Genomic DNA, 21,446 nt, shown 5'->3' with positions numbered 1-21,446 from the left:
ATGGATTTCTCTGTTGTGTTATAAAATCCCTTGTATAAATTTATGAAGTTCTATCATAGATTTCAAGTCCTTTTCCTCAGCAATTTGCAGGGTTGTGTGCTGCGTCCCCAAATTCCCTTGGACTTCATCTTTGGGATGGCTGGAAACCTTCCACTCTGCAAATTGGTGGCATATGAATTGAAGCAGTTCATTCTGTGCCACTAGTACTCCTTCAATTGTGACTTTTTAAATTCAGCAGCCTGTAGTAATCTTAAAATTTCAGAGGGGCAGTGGCCAGACCTCTGCCATAGATGTAAAGAAAACTGGAATAAGCAGCAGAATCCCAAGTACAGCCACTCCCTAAACTAAAGCACATCAAAAACCACTTGGCCAGGGGCATCAAAACAAAGTGGTACAAGTACAGTAAGAGGCAAATGCAGCTCTAAACTTGTGCATGACTCACTCTGAAAACAGCAGAAATTTAATCAATAATCTACTAAGGAGTCAAAAGCCTTAAAAGTCAGCTGCAAATGTTAAAAAAAAAAAAAAAGGTGAAATTCATATAATAACAGCAAAAACTAAAATATTATTGTATTGTCAACACAGTTTCCAGCATAAATCAAAAATGAAGCCCCATAGTAGCTACTATGAAGAACGTTCACTCTATCTCAGAAAAAACCAGCACAGTCCTGAAGGAGAATACCAACAGTTCCCTGCTGCCTGTATCTTTTTCAGTAGAATCAGCTACATCAGCCTCTGGTCAACCAGTACACTCAGATCCACTGTCCTATCATCTTTTTAAATTCACATTCATAAAGCAAGCAAGAAACCATCCCCTGTTGTGCTGTGTAGGCATCAGAGTGGTCCAATATGTTAAAAACATCCTCTCATGGCTGGCTTAGGAAGCAAACCTTTGGGGCTGTGACTTTCCCCAGAGGAAGGGCTGCAAAGGCAGGGACACACAGCTGGTTGTGCACTGCTGCTGCCGTGGTAGAGGAGCATTGCAAAGGGAGACAAGCTTCTAACTCATTTTAGGAAGAGGGTATGCATGTGGAAAGTGAAGAATGGCGTATATTAAAAGAAAACTGTGAGAGTGAGTAGGAAAGCAACAAGAACTGGCAGAAGAAGCAATAACAGGATTTGCTAATGAGCCATCAGCTGCTGCCAAGGTGGGGAAGCACGGTGCCCCTGAGCTGTCACCATCGCCTCAGCAGAGCTTGCTTCTCCTAAACTTCTTTTCTTCCTCTCTTCTCCATCAAGAGTCCTGAGGGACTGCAAAGCACAAAGCTCAGCAGCCAGGCAAGCCTGCCACAAAGCACTGACAGCTCAGAGACAACATCTCCAAGCAAGCTTGGGAGACTTTTGCATTCCAGCATGGAGCTGACCTCGATTTTGGTTACCTACATGGGCACCATCCTTCAGTCAAGCCAGCCTGAAACCTGGCACAGCTTCTCCTTCACTAAGGCTTTCTCTCTATTCAGGCTTTTTTTCTCTCATCTCAAGCTGGATATGCAAGAGTAAACCACAAACGATAAATTTGTTTATTAAACTGTGTTAATAAAAATTACTGTGTCACGTGTCATCTGTCTTTGTGTATTGGAAACAAATGGTGGAAGAATTAAATTGATGTTCTATAATGACAGTTTGTGCTAAGTAATACTCCATGGTAAAGGTGTTACTTAAAAAGCGATTGGAAAATCTAGTGCTAAGGCAGTTGACAAAGTTTTGCTTAAGCACCAGTTAAAAATTAGGAAATGAATGTATAATTTAAAATATATTTATAAAATTCTGTCGTCTGTATTTTCCATTGGGCCAACACTTGGGATGAAGAGCACTCTTGTAAGTTGAAATTACTGTCTACTAAAAGCACTGGTCTCAGAGAATTTTATCTAAGCATTTTTTGGGGTCTGAGTTATCACTCTTTTTTTTAAAAGCAAAATAGATCTAATTTCCCATTTATAAAGCCCCATCTCTGCTTGATCTGCAGTCCAGATTTTGCAGCATTGTGCTAATTCATGAGAAGAAGAGAGATAAAACTGCTAGAAACAAAAGGAAAACCAGTTTTGTTTCACTGTGTTAGGAGCAGGAAATACAAGGAATTAACAGGAGAAATAGGAAAGGCAGGGCAGAGGGAGAGAACAAAAATTTCCCCTGGCTCCCTGCTTTTCAATGACAGCCCCTCCTGTCTATCCAAAAACACTGCAGAAAGACTCCGGAGTCCCACAGGACATCAGCTGTGCAAAGATGGGACATGAACACATGGTGAGTGGCTGTCTTTGTCTGCATGGATTCAAGCAGCCTCTGTGCCCACTCCACGTCCCAGGCTGCAGGGCTGCATCCTAAACCCCTAGAGCAGAGTTCTAGCCTTTGTGGCAACCCTCTTCTTCCCCTGTGCCCTCCCCTAAATTTAGGCAGGAACTTACAGCAGAGCCCACTGGATTGCCTCTCAATTCCTTTCAGGAAGAGAGCCTCTAAAAAACCATTGATCAACACCACCTGCAAGCAGGAGAGGATTGCAGGTGGGGTTTTTTTTTAAACACAATAACGGCTCTGTTTCCCCCTGAGTGATATTATTCTTCTGTCTCCAGGAAATGTGTGCACAAAACAAAAAGGGCCTCGATTTTACTCTTTACAACTTCCATCTCATTTGTGATGCCAGCCTCCCTCTTACCTCTGTGATGAGACTCCTTCCTTCCTCCATGATTCCAGAATTCCTACTACTTTTATGATGCCAGGCTCTTTTCCTCCTCTATGATGCCACACTCCCTTGAACATCCAGGATGCCAGAAACCCTCTTACCTCTGTGGGGACAGAATCCTTTCTCCCTTCCTCAACCATGCCAGACTCTCTCCATCCTCTTTGATTACCTCCACCCTCTATGCAGCCAGACTCCATCTTTCCTCTGTGATGTGAGATTACCTCCAAGCTCTGTGATTCCAGACTCCTTCCTTGTGCTATGGTGCCACACTCCCTCCACCCTTTCTGATGGCAGACTCCCTCCTTTTTGATACCAGATTACCTCCACCCTCTATGATATCAGACTCTTATCTTTTTCTAAAACTTTTAGAAATCTAAATGTTGTTTGTCCTCATTCAGAAGGATTGGATAAAGTTAAGGATTAATTTTAGCTAAGTAATATCCCATGGCCAAGTGCTTATGGATGTGCAAAGAACCAGGCAAGAGTAATATAGGAGCACTGTGTTGCCAAGGAAGGGACAAAATGACTTCGATAGTTTCTCTCCATTTGTAATTCCTGTAATTATCTCATAAGGAAAATAACCTCCAGGATGTCTGAATCAATGACAGCTAAGTTCAACCACAGCTTTCTCAGATCAGTTTTGTCTCGTAACATATTTATCTGACATATTTTGTCCTATTCATCCCCATCCTAACCTTTTGTCCTCTTCTTCCCCATCTGGTGACAAAAAAGGTCACCAACATGCAAGTTCAGTGCAACTCTAACGACAACAATTAGATGGGGACTTTATTTGGAAACAAGTAGGACATTGGTGAGTACAAAAATTAATCTGTTGGATGTTTGAGCACTGACTCTCAGGAAATTATTACACAGCTAAGCACCACTTCATAAGCTCTTCTGTTCCCCATAAACCCACTCAACTGTACCAGCACCAGGACTGGAGGCTGTCTGAGTATCTAAGCAGCACTAAAAGGTGTCCCTGCAGAGCCCTTGGCACAGAGACTGTCAGGAGCAAAGCGTGACAACCCATTTCCCAGGACAGGGAAGAAGGTGGAGACAGCACCTTCACAGCTTCAAAATGAGAGCATCCTGCAGCTATTGTCTGGTGGGCAACACCAAATGGTTGTTGGGGGTCCAAGAATTAACTTCCTCAGCTTTGTTTCTTAAGCCTTCAGGGACAACCATGCCTTGTGAACAGCAGCAAAAGACTTTTGCCTTCCTTTCAACACTAGAACGTCCCTGTGGTAGTGTCTGGATTTTATCACAGCACTACACCTTGCCACCTCGGATCCTACAGAAGGGGTCAGCTCTTCAGGCCTCACCCTTGGGCCAAGTGTTTCGCTCAGGGAGGCTCTCTCAGAGCATTTCTGTGCTGAGCAGCAGCAGGGTTTTTTAGCATCTGTCTAGTGGAACAGGAGAAAACCTTTTTTCTTTCAGGATTACACAGCAATTCTGTGTGAGGCAGCATTAGTCTGTCACCCAATGTCAAAAGAACAAATGGCAGTGTCTCTCCTGAGGGCCACAGACAAGCTTAATCTATTTCGTCACTCCCCTAAGCCTTCCCAAGCACTGTTGGTTTGTAATTTATCCTTTTATCCTTCCTTTAAGTGTCCCAATAGAAAGTTGCTTTTCTTTCCTCTTAGGACTGTCTCTCCTCAGCAACATCAGCTTTTGTGTAAGTTCTGTTTACTGTAGGAAGCAGCTATTCCATTCCCTTCCCTTTCTCCTGTTTCGGCTCTCCAGGTGGCAACATTTCCTGCACCTTATTTTGGCCACCAGACAAATGGGCAAACTTTCCTGCAGAAATATTTCTTTTCTAGTGAAAGCAAGTATTCTTTTACTTGAATGTGCTGGATGCACTTAGTTTCTTTTTAAAGATACACTTTAGTGTAACCTTTGTAGAAGAAAGGGAAAGAGACCAATAAATAAAATGAATAAACCATAAAGGCATCTTTTCCAGAGTCACGGTGATGAAGGGGAAAGGGTACTAAGGAGGTCCAAGGTTATTCATGCAATTCTAAAACGTTCCTGAAAGAGGCACCAAAATTAGGGAACACTATATTGTAGGATGCAGAGGTCAGGCACATAGATCATAGACTCAGCCCCTGGCATCATAGGAGTATATTGAAATTTTAATATCTTAGAAAAAAGAGAGCTCAAACAAGCAAACCCCCACGCTCTCCAGTTGCTGGGAAAACAGCATACATTAAAATATGCTCCAAGAAGACACAGAACATAACTGTTCAGGAGGTAAAAACCCCAGAGTTTTGCTCCTCAAATAAGGTTTTTTAGCCAAGTGGAGCACATCAGCATCATACAACTAATTATTGTTGTGAGAATAGCAGTGTAATGCAATTACAATTAATTAGGAAATGACTCAGCATGACCATGCATAAAGGATGAATTAATCACTCCTACAGTCTCTGGCTATGAGTAGTCTAGTCTCAAGTGTGAGAAGCAGCACCCTTCTGTTACGGCTAACACTGAGATACAAATTTAAGACATATTTGAAATTAGCTGACAAAGTCAGTGTCAGTCTGAAGAGGCAAAGTCATTTAGGAATGGCCCATCAAGTCGACTCAATGTGACAGAAGATGACTTGGATGAAATTACTTTGTACACAGGGGCTGGAATTAGAAAGCAGGGAGCAAGGCTATGCAGGCAGAGGTGCTGTCAAGGACTGGGATTCAGTCAGGCACAGGCAGAAAATAGCAGCTCTCACAATGAAGAGGCTGTGATCTGGAAAACAAATGGATCCACCAGTTACCTAAGCAAGAGGACTAATGTGAGGGAAAATATGTCTCCCAGAGTCATGTTTTACTGTTTTTCTAAAATCCCTTTGAATCTGATGGACAAATCTTCAGAGCAAGGACCAGACCTTTCCAACATCTACCAAAGGAAGAGAAGTGAATTTGGAAGTTGAATAACAGACCCTTTCCCCACGTAACTTGTGCAAAGCTTACAGCAAAGACACCAGCAAACCTGATTTCCTTCTATGACAGATCATCACCTGGCTGGTCTAGAAAAGCCAGGAGATGGAATCTTTTTGGTCCTCAGCAAAGCTTTCACTCCTGCCTCTCCCAGGATCTTTCTGGACAAATTCTCCAGCCACAGCTGGATAAACACATGCTGTGCTGGGTGAGCAGCTGGCTCAGGGGTCAGGCACAGAGGGTGACGGTGACTGCGGTGACACCAGCCTGGCACCGGTCACTGGTGGGGTCCTGCAGGGCTCCATCCTCGGCCCTGTGCTGTTCAACATCCTCATTAATGACCCAGATGCAGGACTCAAAGGAACACTCAGTAATTTTGCCATTGACACTAAACTGAGAGTTGTTGACTCCCTCAAGGACAGAGAGGCCCTGCAGAGCCCTGGACAAATGCCAGGGCTGGGCAGTCCCCAACCTGTGAGGTTCCACAGAGGAAAGTGCTGGATTCTGCCTGGGAATGGGAGGCTGGAGAGAAGCTGCAGGAAGGGTCCTGGGGGTCCCAGTCAGTGGCCAGTTGGGCATTAGTCAGCAGTGGAGCTGCATGGCCCTGGAGCCAGGAGGGACATCCCTGTCCTGGGGGCACCAGGCCCAGCATGGCTGGCCAGGCCAGGGAGGGAATGTCCTGCTCTGCTCTGGGCTGGGGTGGCCTCACCTCCAGTGCTGGGGGCAGTTTTGGGTGCCCCAACATGAAAAACACATTAAGCTATTGGAGAGTGTCCAGAGGAGGCCAAGAGGATGCATGAAGGGTCTGGAAGGGAAGCCGTATGAGGAATGGCTGAGGGCACTTGGTCTCTTCAGCTGGAGAAGAAGAGACTGAGGTCAGACCTCACTGTGCTCTTCAACATCTTCATGAGGGGAAACATTGACCTCTTCACTCTCCTGACCAGGGACAGGACCTGAGGGAACGGCTGGTGCTGTGTCAGGGTGGGTTAGGTTGGATATGAGGAAAAGGTTCTTCCCCCAGAGGGTGCTGGGGCACTGAACAGGCTCCCTGGGGAATGGGCACGGCCCCAAGGCTGCCAGAGCTCCAGGGGCGTTTAGACAACACTGTCAGGGATGCACAGGGTGGGATTGTTGGAATATCCTGTGCAGGGCCAGGAGTTAGACTCAATGATCCTGGCAGGTGCCTTCCAACTCAGCATATTCTATGATTCTATGAAATTAGACCCATGATATTGGATGATGAACATTTTTCTCTTTTACACACATGTAAGTGACCTTGGAAATCTGTTTATGCTCACCCATATTTTTTTCTCTTATATGTTCTGTATTTGAACAAATCACTCCCCTCAGTGACTATCTCACACAGTGTGTTTTCCAGCAACACAGGCCATCAAATGCTTTCACCCTGTCCGATCACAGAAGCCAGGCAGGGGTGGAACAGAACTCCTTGGATTGCACAGCTGCAGCACATCCCAGGACACCATAAAAATAGAGATGGTTACAAAAAAGGAACTGGCCTCCTTCCCCCAAGCAGGATTCAATTACAGAGTGGTTAAATTTAACTGTGGTTAACTCACCTCATTCCAGTCCCCTGCCATGGGCAGGGACGCCTTCCACTAGGCCAGGTTGCTCAGGGCCCCATCCAACCTGGCCTTGAACACTTCCATATAAAATGAACATTGTCCCATAAACCAAAATTACCAGAAAAATAGGACTGTAATCTTAATTGGTCCAGATTCTGGGACTCACTGTATTTGGTTCAGTTCAAGGCCAAAATTAACGTATTTATCTTAAAAACAAGGCCACTTTAAATTCACTTTAAATTCCTAATATCTGAAAAAACCTCAGATCTATTAAAAAGCAAAGTTAAATTTAATCACACTGCAAAAGAAACAGCCAATTGTATTCCAGTTCTGACATCCTAGAATATATTAAGCCTTAAAATTTTATTCTGGTTTTATTAGGCCTTTCTAAACACTCTGTTATGACACTTTTAGGATTTAGGATTTCCTAAGTGTGGAAAATTAAGGCTTTTTTCCTTTGAAAAATACAAGAAAAGCCAGTCCTCAGAAAAAAAGCACACAGGGTTAATCTTTAACTGCAGGAATCCATGAGAAACCAGATGCTGAAATCAGGTGAGTGCAAGTATAAATGACGTCAAACTGCTCACATTCAACAGACCCATAAGAGAGGCTTTTGGAAAGCATTTTTAAATCCTGGCCAGAGACCACTAAAAAAAAGCCCCTGGTGCAGGCAGCGGTGATAGGGAATTGTTGTTTTGATTGAGACAGAAAAATCAAGATCCTGTCCTCATGTAGTAGTTCAGATCCCCAGGCAACCTCCTTAAAACAGGACTCCTCAGCTTTCTGCTTTGTCTCTAATTTGACTATTTCCTCCCTCCACTGCCCCTTGGGAATCACTTTATATGATTTCAGTTTGGAAAGACACCTTTGCTCCCTGTCTTTAATTTCCTGTAGCATTGCAGCATACTGGGATACATCACATCTCTTCAATTCCAGGTATTCAGGTACCACACAGGTGGGCAAAATGCACTCCCAAAACATCATGACATAAGCAAGCATAACCAGATCCAGGCTCATTTTGGCAACAACAAAAAAAGGATCCGTTTGTCACCTTGTTTTGATATTGAAAAACGCATTTTTCAAAGGGCATCTCTATTTATGCCTCTTAATTATAAGCACCATTGTAGGGCACAAATGAGACAGTTCAACAGCCAGCTAAATGGTCTGCACACAGAGTTGCTTATAGATGCAGAGCTCACATTGGGAAAATGTATTCACCATACTCATGATGCTTCTCTAAGAATGTCAACATACTGCCCTAAAGCTCTAGAGACAAAGCTCAGCCAGTGCACAGCGTCAGCAAGGAAAATGAGCCTGGGAGGACTTTTTATTTCAACAACTCTGTATCCACATCAGCTAGTTCCAACTTAAAACCCCAGGTCACAAAATAAACACAAGGGTTTTACAACGCAGTGGTTTCAGTTCAGAGCATCCTAATACGTGAGTGAGGAGATTCTTCTTCTCAAACATGCCCTTTTTTGTAAAATTCAGTATAAAATGCTTGAAAAGCTTGAAAAATTGTAGTATCTTTACAGAGCATAATTTTCCCTATAATTGTTTATCATTCTCCTCCTGAATTGTAAGGGAAAGTTTCTTCATGAGAATTTATAGTATTCCACTGTCTTCCCCAAAGTTCTGGCAATTTATAGCAGCAGAAAACTTAGCTATTCATACAGGAAGAATCAGAAGAAGAGCTATTGAAAATCCCTCCAAGTTCAAAGCCTAGGAAACCATACTTGTATGACAAAATATTAGAAGAGGGCAGTTCTCTTTCCTTGCCATCTCCTAAATTTCCCCATCATCCTGCGAAATATTTCTACAACAGAATTACTGCGGTGAGTGAGCCAACAACTGTAATGATGGAAACAAGATGGAGTCTATTCCATCACAGAACCCTGACAGCATTTAGGTGCATGAAAAATACAGAGCAGTGCAGTCAGACGCACTTACCCAGACTTCCCTGGAAGGAACTCAATGCTGTGAGGTGAGGAAAACATCTTGAGTGCTAGGAAGGAGTCAGAAGGCGTGAATTCCGTGCCTCCCTCGTGCGGCTGGGAGCTATACTTGGTGATCAGCAGTGACAGCAGGACAAGTGCACTGCCCATGCTGCAGCATGGGCTGACACAACCCAAGCAGCCCCGGGTTTCTCACACAGGAGAAGTGCCAGCAGCAGTGGGCAAAGGTGTAGAGGAAGGGTTGAAGTGTTTGAGTAAGTCTGGGAGCTATGAAATGTATTTACACAAAAGCAACATATCTATGGATTTTGGTAGTTGTGCAAAGGGCGTTTGCCAACTGAAAAGCTGAAAGATTTACTGGGGGCAATAGCACTGGCAAGAGATACCTCCTGCTAAGGAGAAAAAGTAATAAAATGAGTGCTAGGAATGTAAATGCCATTTAATTAAAACCAAGAGCTCTGGGCACTATTTAGAATTAGCTGTAGAGGTGCCTTCAGACCAAATACCCAGCTTAACACAAGTAGCTGGTGTGTGTATTCAGTCTCTGACTAACAATTTCATAACGTTTTATAACAGAAGCCTTTTTGTACTTCTTTCTTTTTGAAGAATAAGCCAGATAATGAGAATATTGAAAACCATTTCAAAGTTGAATAACATGAAACTCTAAGTGATCCCTCTAATGATCCATTGCCCCTCTGTGAGAAGCATCATTGCTCAGCAGCCTCATGCTGATCCACCTTTTGGATACCACTGCCTGCCCAAAGCTCACTAAAAGGTCATGCTTGGTCTCCAAGGATGCAATTTTAAAACTTAGCTCTGGAAATAACCTTTCATCTTTAATGATGTGTTATAATCCCCCTGCAAAATACCAATAATTTGTAAGCCTTGTGGAGGTAATTGTGTTTACCCAAACCCGTAAGTCTGCAGTATTGAAGTGCTGGGGTTTAGATATCGGTGGCCAGGTCCCTGTGCAAGCACATTCATTTTCCTTTAGCATATTGACTTCTTTCCTCTCCACACATCTTCCCTTGTCATTTAGAGCCAAGGAAAGTAAAGCTATTTCTGCTGGCCTTCCTCCCCCTTCCAGCTTTATTTCTGTCTTCTTTCAGAAAAGGTCTTCTGTAAAGGACCACTTCAAATTAATGTGGCAGAAAACAGCACCTGCTGGCAAATTCAAAGTGTAGAAAGACTGTGAATTTACCATATCAGTTACATATATCCTTGCACACTGAAAATTAACACATTCAGGATATGCAGTTGCCAGGAAAACAGATGTAACTCTTGGCTGATATGATGGTGGTCAGCACTTCAGAAGAAACAAAAGTTCAATAGAGCTGTGAGCAAAGGCATTGGATCCCGGACATCTCTCATGTGATGGAGCAAACCTGCACCCTCATGTAGCTCTCTCAGTATATCTGATGTCTTTCCTAAATGCCATGTCTCAGACTTGTGTTCTTTCAAGTGGGGAAAAAAAAAAGGCATCTAATATTTCCCAAAAAGAAAAATTAGAATAATGCACATGCTCTAAAGCTCAGAGGAAGAATCGAGAGTTCCTGATATTTATTTCTTAAACATCCAGCATTTTCTAAGTGTTCAGGATTGAAAATCACATTTATTTCTCTCCTTTCTGCCTCATGTTCAGACAAGCAGCAGTTATCCAAAAACACACTGAACAGACCAGTTGGTTGGGGGGTTTTTTATGTAAAGCAGTAAATTACAGAAGGTTACATGCAGCAAGAGTTTATTACAGTCACATCACCAGGAACCAAAATAACATGGCATGAACAAATTGAAATTAGTTACAGGGACTTGCTACTATTTCTACAGTGTTGTGCCATCATAGATGAGATTAAATCATGACATGGTGGGGAGGGGGAGGGGGAAGAGCTCCCTCTAATCTCTCCTGTCAAATTACATCCAGGTTAAGAAAGGAATTAAAGGATCTCCTTTTTTCATTTTCCAGGAAGATAAAGGCAGCCAGATGACCCCACAGTGGGGGCAGGGAGGCAAGATGGGATTCTGGTCTAACACCCACATCCTTTGACAGTTAATGCAGAGAAATCAGGGGTTACAGTCTGAGGTGTCCTGGCAGAATTTTGGATGCCCACAGGAGCAGGCAGAGATGCATTTCCTGCAGTAGGGTCCTTTCTGTCCTGGCTGTGTATACTTGGGGTACCTAACCTAGCTGAGATCCCACCTGTGGAACTTTCCAGGCTGTGGACACTTGTTGTCAGCACCTGGCAGATATTTCCATGAGCTTTGTGTTTTTAGACAGGGAAGCCAAATCTATCTGAAAAACTAGAATCCCCAACATATGTTCTAATCCATCAAAACTTCATCCCCTTCACAGAAAATGAAGATTATGCAACCCAAATTTTTCCTGATGTTTTGGGGTTTTTTCCTCCAAGCATTCCAGGACAGTTATTCCTATGCAGGAGAATCACCATTAGGACTTCCTTTGTCCACAATTTATTTTTTGGAACAGGCTCTTGTAAACTGCACTGTAAAAAGAAATCTAGGTCTTTAGATTTTGAGGACATGATTTCCAATCCTGGGCTGAATTGTCATAGATCACTTCACTTCTGGCAAGAGTATGATCATCCATATCTTTGCTCTTTTCTGCAAAACTTATCTGAAAATTTTGCAAACATCAGTTCAGAACTGGGGGCAGAAAAAAAAAGGCCACCACTCAACTGCACCTCAAGGCACATGGTCTGTGCAGGATTTTCCACCTCTCTTCTTACCTTACTACATGAAATCTAATCACATTGAGCAGTTGCTTCAATATGCACAACATTCAGCACTAATTTCATTAGTTAAAATTCATTCTCATCAATAAAAACACAGATGGCTCCTAAAAGTAGCTTCTTCTGTACCAAACTATTCTACCCATCTTCACCACTCACTTTGCAGGCACTGAACAGAATACTTATAAAATCTGGGCTCCTTTGAGGCGCAGTGCTGAAGTAAATGCTGTCATTTGATTCTCAGTAGCATTACAATGAGTTTGATTCCAGGGGTGGTGTCAATGGAGCTTTCTGAGGTCTTCGACGTGAGAGCAGCATCTCTAAAAGCTCTTAGTGACACCTGTAAATGAATCCACCAGCATCTACTCTGTCATTGTTTAATGAAGAGTCACTTGCTCCCTTAGGCTTCCAAACAGGAAATTTTACTACATTTCATGAAATGTCTTTAAAAATTGTAGTTGTGATGAAACAGGCTTGCCAGTTTGCAAAAAACCTCTACCACTGTCACTCTCTCTGCAACCAACATTGGAGAAGGTGATAGTGGCAGGTTTCCTTCCCTACCTGCTGAGGTGGACAGGGGCTGGTGCAGAAGGTGTCAAGTGAGGCACAAATGCTCAGTGATTTCCTTTTTCATGGCCTTTTCTGCACATGCTCTGCTTTTCTGCAGATGTCCAGTAACGAGGCAAGCCCTCACAATACTCTGGTAACAGAGTGACACAGCACTAATGAAACACTTGGAATGGCCATTATTCTTACAGAACTAATGAGAATTAGGGTGGAAAACCGAGACTGAGTCATTCACATGCTGATATATTCATCCAAATGAGATCTACCTATCTGGTCTGCTTCCACCAGCTGCTTTTGGTAAAGTTGGATCAGAAAGAAGATTGTCTTAGAGTGAGAAATGGTATGCAGAATAATTAATCCTTTTTTTCCTTTACTTGTTTACAAAGTATGTTCACACGAAAAAAAGCACTCTCTCCCTTTTTCCTGCGTTCATACATACTCTTATTCTTCTTTCCCCATGTAAAATATTAATTTACTCAACAGCTTGTAGCTATAAAACATTAGACTAACATCCATCAGATGTTATCAAAAAAGCTACTGATCAGCCAAAATTATCTCCGCTAGTATTCAAATTAGCATCAGAGTGATAAATGGGTGTTAGTCTGAAGCGGCTGGTCCTGCAAAGCATGAATGGCTAAAAGGTCTTAACAGGCCACCACCCAAATTGCCTGTGTGCCTTGCAGCACCTCAGCAACAGTCAGGATGTCATCCACTCCCCAGTAGACAAAGTTTAATAGAATTTGAAGAGCAAGGGACTGGACTTCAGAAGAGGGTTTCCTGTTCCATCAAAACCCAAATATTATTCATCTTTACAATAAAGAACATTATAATGAAAAAGCCATGCACATTCTAATATTTAATTAGGGGCAAAAGTATTTCAGCAAAATTTCCTCATCACAAAGACAGGGATAGAGGAGAATTTAATTACAATACTTATTGAAAATGTGTTAGCTTTACAATTCTCTCTCCTTCTGTCACAGTTCTCCATTAGGCATAACAAAACAGCTCACAGACCAGGTACTCTGATTAGAACAGCAGCTTATGAATATAATAAAAGCTGTTGAGCATACTGCAAGCAGCAAACCTTTCCAAAAAATCTCTCTTTGTCTGCATGGCAAATTACCTCACCCCATAATTGCACTGATACACTGAGTCCTGGGCTGCTGAATATAATAGGTGGCGCATCGGGCTTTGCTACTTTTCTTTGTGTCAGATGTTTCCAAACACAGACCCCTCACTCTCACCAGCCACTGCTGTGGTGCAGCACATTCTGTCAGCTATTCACAGTTCACCCTATGTGACTGACCCTTTAAGTCACTGATTAATATTTCTCCTCCCAGAGACCTTTCAAAATGGCTGATTAGCATTTTTAGAAGAATTTTGGGAAACACTTCGTTACCTGGTTATTTGATGGAAACTTTTTTTTCCCCACAAACACAAGTCCTTTCTACAAACTCTAGAAATGGAAAGAACGAAAAAGGTGAGAAAATAGTTTCCAATCTAGCAGGTCAGAATGTCATATTCATTTGTTTTCAAGTAGTATTGATAATCTAGTAGCAATAACAGCAGATGTGAGTCACAGAAATTAATGTGGTAGTTGTGGGATGATTTGAGCCAAATTTGGAGAGAGTGCATTGCAATAAAAATCATTGCTTTAAGAAGAATTTGTTTCATGTATTGTCTTACACCTCTAGTGAATAAAAAATACCACAAAACCCTGCTTTCCCTTACCACTTTGAATTAAAAAACCATAGCTTCTTATCTTGAATATTAATTTCATCCAATGGGTTGCTGTGTTTTAACCAAAGATAATAAAAAGTATTAAGCCACGTTGGGTTTTATGAAGTCAGAGACAAAAGCTCATTAAAGATTAAATTCTGCAGGCAATCCATCATGCTGCCTTGAAGGTAATTTTGAATTGAGCCATTCCCAAAGCCTAATACATCTTTCTACCCAATTCACACACTCTTGTTTTTCAGCTCCCATTAGGAGAGGTTACCAGCACATTCCCCTGATTACACGAGGAACCAGCTGCCTTGACACTTCTTGAAACACCTCTCAGTCATACTGGGAATGAAATTGCTTTAGAATCCATGACTTGGGGAGCATCGGTGCTTCAGCTCTTTCACTGCAAATCATGATTGACTGCACACTGTTTACGACAGCACCTAAATAGATAAAAGAGAAAGCTGAGGAAAGATAAGATCAGAAACTCAACCAAAAAAAAACAGGCTAAAAAGAAAAAAAAAAAAAAAAAAAGGAAGCAGAATGTGTAACTTGCCTGAGTTCAGAAGGAATGAAAAGCAGAACTGGGAATTGAAACCAGAAAGCAGATCTTCTGGTCTTAATTTGAAAATATCTGTATCCAGAACTACCTTTCCCAAATGCGAATTGATAGAGAAGCAGCTGTTTGATTTAGTCTTCCTTCTAAGGAATATCTCACTGTAAACAAGATGATAAAGCAAGGCAGGGTCTAATCAGGACTGAGACAAGGTCTGGCAGGACTATCAGTCTTGATGTTCCAAGAGATTTTTGAGGACTCAATGGGGGGCATGTGGTACCCAGTCCAAGAGTCTGTCTCAAAATTAGCTTTACCCACCAGTTGTGGTAACTGGATAAAATAAATCCCTAAGGGAGCTGTAAGAAGCTCCTGTTCAAGCAGGTGGCACGGAAAAATTTAGCTTTAGATGTAGCTGGGCTTCAAAATCCATGCTAATCTTCACCCCATCCTCCCCCCAAAAAATTAAGAACAAAAAAAGGTTGATGATAAATCAAGTTTAGGTGAAAAAACAACCACCCGAAACCACGGAGAGGATGTCCACAGTCAGTTTAAGGCAATCTGGCTTTTTTATGAGATTAGAGCCATTCAACATAACAGCAAAGAGCCTTATGACAACAGAAGTCCTTAACTCCATTTATGCTCCAGCAGAATTGCAAAATCAGTCCTGACCTTACTACAAGAGAACCACATCTGCCAGTTTTTACCCAGCTGTGTCTGGAATTACCCAAGGTGCGGTTGTCTCCGTGAAACCGCTGAGTAACTCAGAGCCCTTCCCAGCTGTAACCACGCCCTGCAGCTCCTGCAGTCAGCCCATGCACTCACACTGCTCCGGTGTCCAGACACGATTTCAACTCCTCCTGTCCTTCCACCAGAGCTTGTTTTCCCCAGGAGGACCATACAGTCAGAACCTATTTTGGTGGCATCCTGTTCTTTTTTATTTTAATCACATAGAACACATTGCTGGGGTTTTTTCCTACATATTTAGAATAATTTTCAAGTGTGACTGTAGCTGTTTCTCTTCCCCACATCAGTATCTTTTGTGATATTTGCCAGACTAAACATCCCTCCTAATCTGCAAGCTAAGGAGCTTCAGGAAGATAAGGGCTACTTGTTCTCTGCAAATTTAGATCCAAAAGATCTGATTTCTGTTACTGAGCTTCAAATTAACCACAGCAGGACAGAAAGACTTTGCCGTGGAAAGGCAGACAACAAAGAGCACAGAGATTCATTCACTGACAAGAAGATATTTCGTGGTAATAGATTAATAGGCTCAGGTATTTACAGAAAGACAGGGTGCCCAACTTCAAGAGACAGTTTCTTCCTTTGAAAAACATCTCAGATCTACTTCTAAATACAACCAGCTGACAACAGCACTAGGCTGCTGCCTTTACAGCACCATGTTTGACATTGACTTTTCCACTGCTGAATGGGGATGAATGGGTGTAGATCAACAGTGGTGGGTGGCTCTAGACCATGGTCAGTTTGGAAGAATAACAAAAGCAAAGGGTAACCAAGAGTAAAGGAAAAAAAAATAATATTTAAAAGTGCCTTTGAGATGAGGCAGATGGAAGCTTCCCCAGAAAAGCAGAGGGAAAAGCAGCACAGTTAAAACTGAAGCAGAGACTGAAGATTGCACTGCAACCAGTGTTTCATTTCCTGATCACACGAGGAAACGACGAACTGCTGCCAAGGAAACTGAACTGGATTTTTTGTGAAGAGATAGTAGGAACTAGGACAAACGAGGCAGGTAACTGAAACACTGGGCCCCTACAGACTTCAGCTCAGTGGAAGAGAGTCTGTGTGAGACTTGACTAGGTACCCTGGGCTGGAGGTCAGAAATAGGTCTTGATCCCAGTTCAAATGTCCCTTGAGGGATGACACACATCAAACCTCAGCTCTTTGTTTTATTTTAGTTATTTTTAGGCATACTCTTTGGGGGCCAGTGGTATTTGTCACTCCACAGGCAGCACACCTCCAGTACAGAGCCAGAACATAGCGACGTTATTGTCACATAAAAGCGATGACGTCCAAAGACAATAGGGCATAAAATAAAGCAGCAGATGGCTTGGGGACTAGAAGAAAATCCTAGAAACACTTTTTATTGAAGAGCAAGAAGAAGTGCTGCAGAAGAGCCAAAGGAGAAAGCAACAAAAGCTGTAGGTGTTACCACAGAACGTCCTGTCTCCACAGTGAGCTGTAGTACATGAACGGGACAGGGCAGAAGACAGACGGGAGTGGGAGGACTGTCAACACCAGCAGATACAATCTGCATAACATGCAGCCTGATGTACTTGAATATTCACCTCTCCCTGTCAGGGGAAATGCCAGACATGCTCTCAGAAGGAATTCTCATAAGCCTTCTTGACCTGGGTAAGCATTTCGTGCAAACTTCCCACGCTGTTGTACAGTGGGTGCAAAATTCTTATACTATTTCCTCTTTTCCAGACACATGGGCATAGTCCTTAGTCAGGTTTCCTTTGTTGACAGGTGTTGCCCAACTTTTTATTATTTAAAAAAAAAAGTAAATTTCAATGGTTTTCCATCTACTAATCTTCTTACAAAAGCAAATGAACATGGCATGAGCAAACAAAGCAGAAAAAATGCACTGTAAAACCTAAGTATTAGTAATCTTCAGTTAGGTAGGGGAAAAGAAGACAGGTAGATGACATATTCTATATATTTATGCTGTAAGCTGCAGCACTGTACAGAGCAATCCAAGCACACTTCAAAGGAGTTGGGTCTTGCAAACCTCCACCAGCCTGGTGCAGAGGATAGGGTAATTCCCCTGCCAGCAGCAGAAGTGGAACCAGTTTGCTCTGAAATGCCCCTCACTTCATTCAGGCCATGAGGAGATAAACTGCCTTAGCTGCCAGTGGTCTGAGTGGACAGCAGGTCAAACTCAGTCGTGGCAGGATTTTTTCCTTTTGCTTCTGGTGTGAACAGATAAGCAGTTGTGTGGGGGGTGAGATAATCCAGTGAGTTGGCAAGGGCGAGAGGTCGAGAAACCCCATGAGTGTTGAGGAGGAGTTTCCTTGCTGCTCACAAGCAGAAGGGAAAGTTTTCTCCCAGCTCAGCATCAGCAGTAGCCTCCTAACCTTGCTCTTCCTGAAAATTTGTCGTCTGTAGGTTCCAGTGCATGGGACAAACAAGCACTGTGTATTTTCAAAAACAAGAGGTCACTCACAGTGCTTCCGGAGCATTAATGTTAAATAAAATAGAGTCTTTAATCCAAGGACTAGATTTTTTTTCCTCTCAGGATGGTGCAAAGGCCCTGTAGGAGCAGAGGCTTCGTGCTCCCTCTGAGTGGTTGCCAGGATTTGTCCTTTCATGGTCACAGTGACAGCAGCCTAGAGGAGGCACTGAGCCCACATGGAGGCACGTGCAGGTCAGACCATGCTTCACCCACACACTCACACAAAACCTCTGTTTCGGGCTGAATTACTGAGGTTTCTTACAGAAAATTTGTGAAATTGCTTCCCCAGTAGATTTCAAATCTCTGTGTTCCTTAGGAAGGCTCAAGGCATATTCAGACATCCTTGTCATACTTTAACCAGTACATCCACGTTAGAATAATGTCCTATTTAAACTAAAAAATGGCTCTAACATGCAGACACAGCTCAGAAAAAAGATAAAAGTTGTGCTGAAATCATCATTAAGAACAGCCTATTGGCTAAAGTAGTAAAATGGTGGCATCACATTTAGGCTGTCCTATTAAGGATGAAAAAATACAGAAGTCAGATAATGTAATGAAAGTCACAGATTTAGAAAGCTTTGCTGTGCAGAAAGTCCTAATAGCTCTAGTCCCTATATCATCTCCTTGTGAAGGAGGAAAAATTGACCTCACAGTGACACTCTGCTTGCAGAAAAAGAGAAAAAAAGTCCTAACAGACAAGAATTCATGTCACAGATTAGAGAAAATATACAGAAAGGGTCAGGCTGTCAAGGAAGCTCAGTAAAACATCCTTTTGTGGAAACCAGATGGTCTCCTGTGCTAGTGAATTTGGAAAGGCTGATTGGTGCACCACTACCAAGTTGAAAACCAGAGGTCTTGACAAATATTTGAATATTTTCTACCTTTTCTAGTTATTATTGTTTTAGAGTTCATGTCTCTAGCTCAGAGAAGCCAAAGGTTGTCTTTTTTTTTTCTTTTCTTCCCCTCTCCCCCCACCTTTTAAATATTTTCTTTCTAACTAGATGCAAATAGTTTTAATACCATGATCACATGTTAACTCCTTCAGGGGGAGGTTCCTGTCTTAAATAAATTATTCAAATGCTGAAATGAACTAACACAGAGAACCAGTCTGTGGGGCCCTCCCATATATGAGAGATTTGGTGGATTGCACTTTTGGTTATTAAATCTTCCTGACCGTTGAATTTTTTTTTTAATTTTGAATGGTTTTGTTTTAAAAATGAGCATACAGCCTTTAGCATCTTGCATGTTTCAATGTCTTTTTTTTTTTTTTTTCCTCCAAAATCAGTTTCCTTTTCGTGCTGACCATGTGGGAATTCCCCCTCATCACTCCCATAATTCTCTGGAATTATTACAGTGTTGGAATACAATGGCATGTAGAAATCACAGCTTCAATCAGGGCCCCATTGCAGCAATCATAGCAATCCACACAGTTAAAAATATTCCTTGTTATAGTCTAAATATTGGAAAGCATAACTAAATCATGTAATTTCGTAGCCAGGGAAGCACAGCTCCAGGACATTCAGAACCAGCCCCCTGGAGCTAGTTAGCATTTTCAACATTCTTCAAACAAGACTCAGTGCTACGTGACAAAATATCCAAAAAGAGCAGCTCAGTTTTTAGACATTTCTGTCCCACCTGAACCGAAGTCATTCAGAGTCTCTGAGCTGAGCACCACATTATGCACCTTTTCTCTTCCTCAGACCTGTCCAGCACAGCAGCTTCAGAGTGGCTCTCCCAATATTTGGCATATAGCTGCTATCACTGCAACGAGGAATAGATCCCATCTTCTGCAATGGCCCCCAGTGGCCCATAACAAATTAGAAGAAATAATAAAATAGAACTAATCTTACCTTAAATCTTTTTCCTTCTGCTTTTCCCTTCCCATTTTCAGCAAGTCAACTCATCCTGGTTTGTTTATGGGTGCTTTGATCTTCAAACCAGCAAAATCTATGTTTATTTCTATTTCCATCCCTATTCAACCAAGCAGAGAGACAGATATTTGACATTAATGTTTTGCTTAAGTCCTGTAGGTCTCAGTACCTTTGGAAGGTGCTAAATGAACAATAGGGGTTTTGTTAGTCACATGGAGTTGATACAAGATGATGACTGGTAAATAAATACATGGCAAAAAATCCTTCTCCTTTTATCAATAGTAGTGATGATGCCAGACTCTCCTTATTAAAAGGCTTTCCCTGATGAACAAATTCATTTAATGCAGAGCACTGAAGAGTGAACTTCTGGATTGCTTTAGAAATGTGACAAGAACAATAATGCTCTTTAGCACAGTCAGGGTGGGGAGACAGACACGACATTGCTTTGCTACTTAAAACTTTAAAAAACTGTTTTACTGAGAAATCAGTGAGATTCCATGATATCACATGTTCTTTGAAGGATGGTTTTAGGAATTTTCAGAGGTTATTTCAGTATTTGGCCGTGCATTTGCCCCTCTGGCAAAACATGATACTAACTTGGCTAATAACACATCCTAGAATACAATAATTCAGACATGTTTGAGTGAGAGAGAGCTCAACAGCTACATTCCCTAAGTATATTATTTACTCTTGGCTTACTCTGTCACAGGCTTGCAAAGGAAAATCCAGATTTCCTACCTGCACTTCTTCTCCAAAGTGCAGTGTTCACACGTGGAGCTGAGACATCATGAAAATGCTGGAAGTGTTTCCAGAATCATCAAGAGTGTTGCTACCAGGCAACAGTGTAAATAATTTTGTAGCCCTACAACCTCTCTCAAGAACAGTTTTTCCTCCACTACCCTTACACAAAGCTTACTTCAAAAACTTATTTTTCTGGCAGCTGGATACCTTGAAATTTTCAGCCAGGCCACAAACACCTGTTACTTTTTGCATTACTGCTCTATCAGTGCAAACAGCTCTTTTCCTTCCTCATGCCTGCTACTCTTCCATCCCCACACAGAGAAATGCTCCCAGCGTTGTGCCAGAGGCAATTCCATTAATGCACTCTTACTTCTTCTACCTACACCATTAAAGGAAATGCTAAATAATAACAGAATCAACAAATGAAGCCCAACTAGCATATTTTCTTACAGAACCCCTTCTTGCCTCCCCACTCCTGCTCTCTCCAGGACAACACCCCAGGAACATACTCACATTGCCTTCCCCCTTGCACCTGAGCACCAATATTTAAGGTCTCTGCATCCTGGGGGGTTCCTCCCCAGCAGTGAAGTTACTCAACATTGCTCAGTGTTATACAAGGATTTTGAGCAACTACTGGCTCCACTGAACAGTTTTGCTGATGAACTGCAATGGCTTTGGAAAAGAATGTACATCTTTTCTCAAGTCCAAACCATTCCTTAGAGATAAATAGTTTTGTGAGCCATGAAAATCACAGGATCAGGTAATTTGTGCTGAGCAGACACATGATCAGTTTATTAGCTCCAATTTTAATTTGGAGTTTGAGTTCTTAATTTTTGAGCCACCTGCTCTCAGGGACCTTTCAACACTTCCCATAAGAAAGTTCTTCAAAAGAAATACTTGA

The sequence above is a fragment of the Corvus cornix genome, chromosome 1A (assembly GCF_000738735.6).
Source record: "Corvus cornix cornix isolate S_Up_H32 chromosome 1A, ASM73873v5, whole genome shotgun sequence".
Lineage (NCBI taxonomy): Eukaryota > Metazoa > Chordata > Aves > Passeriformes > Corvidae > Corvus > Corvus cornix.
This window is presented reverse-complemented; position numbering follows the sequence as displayed.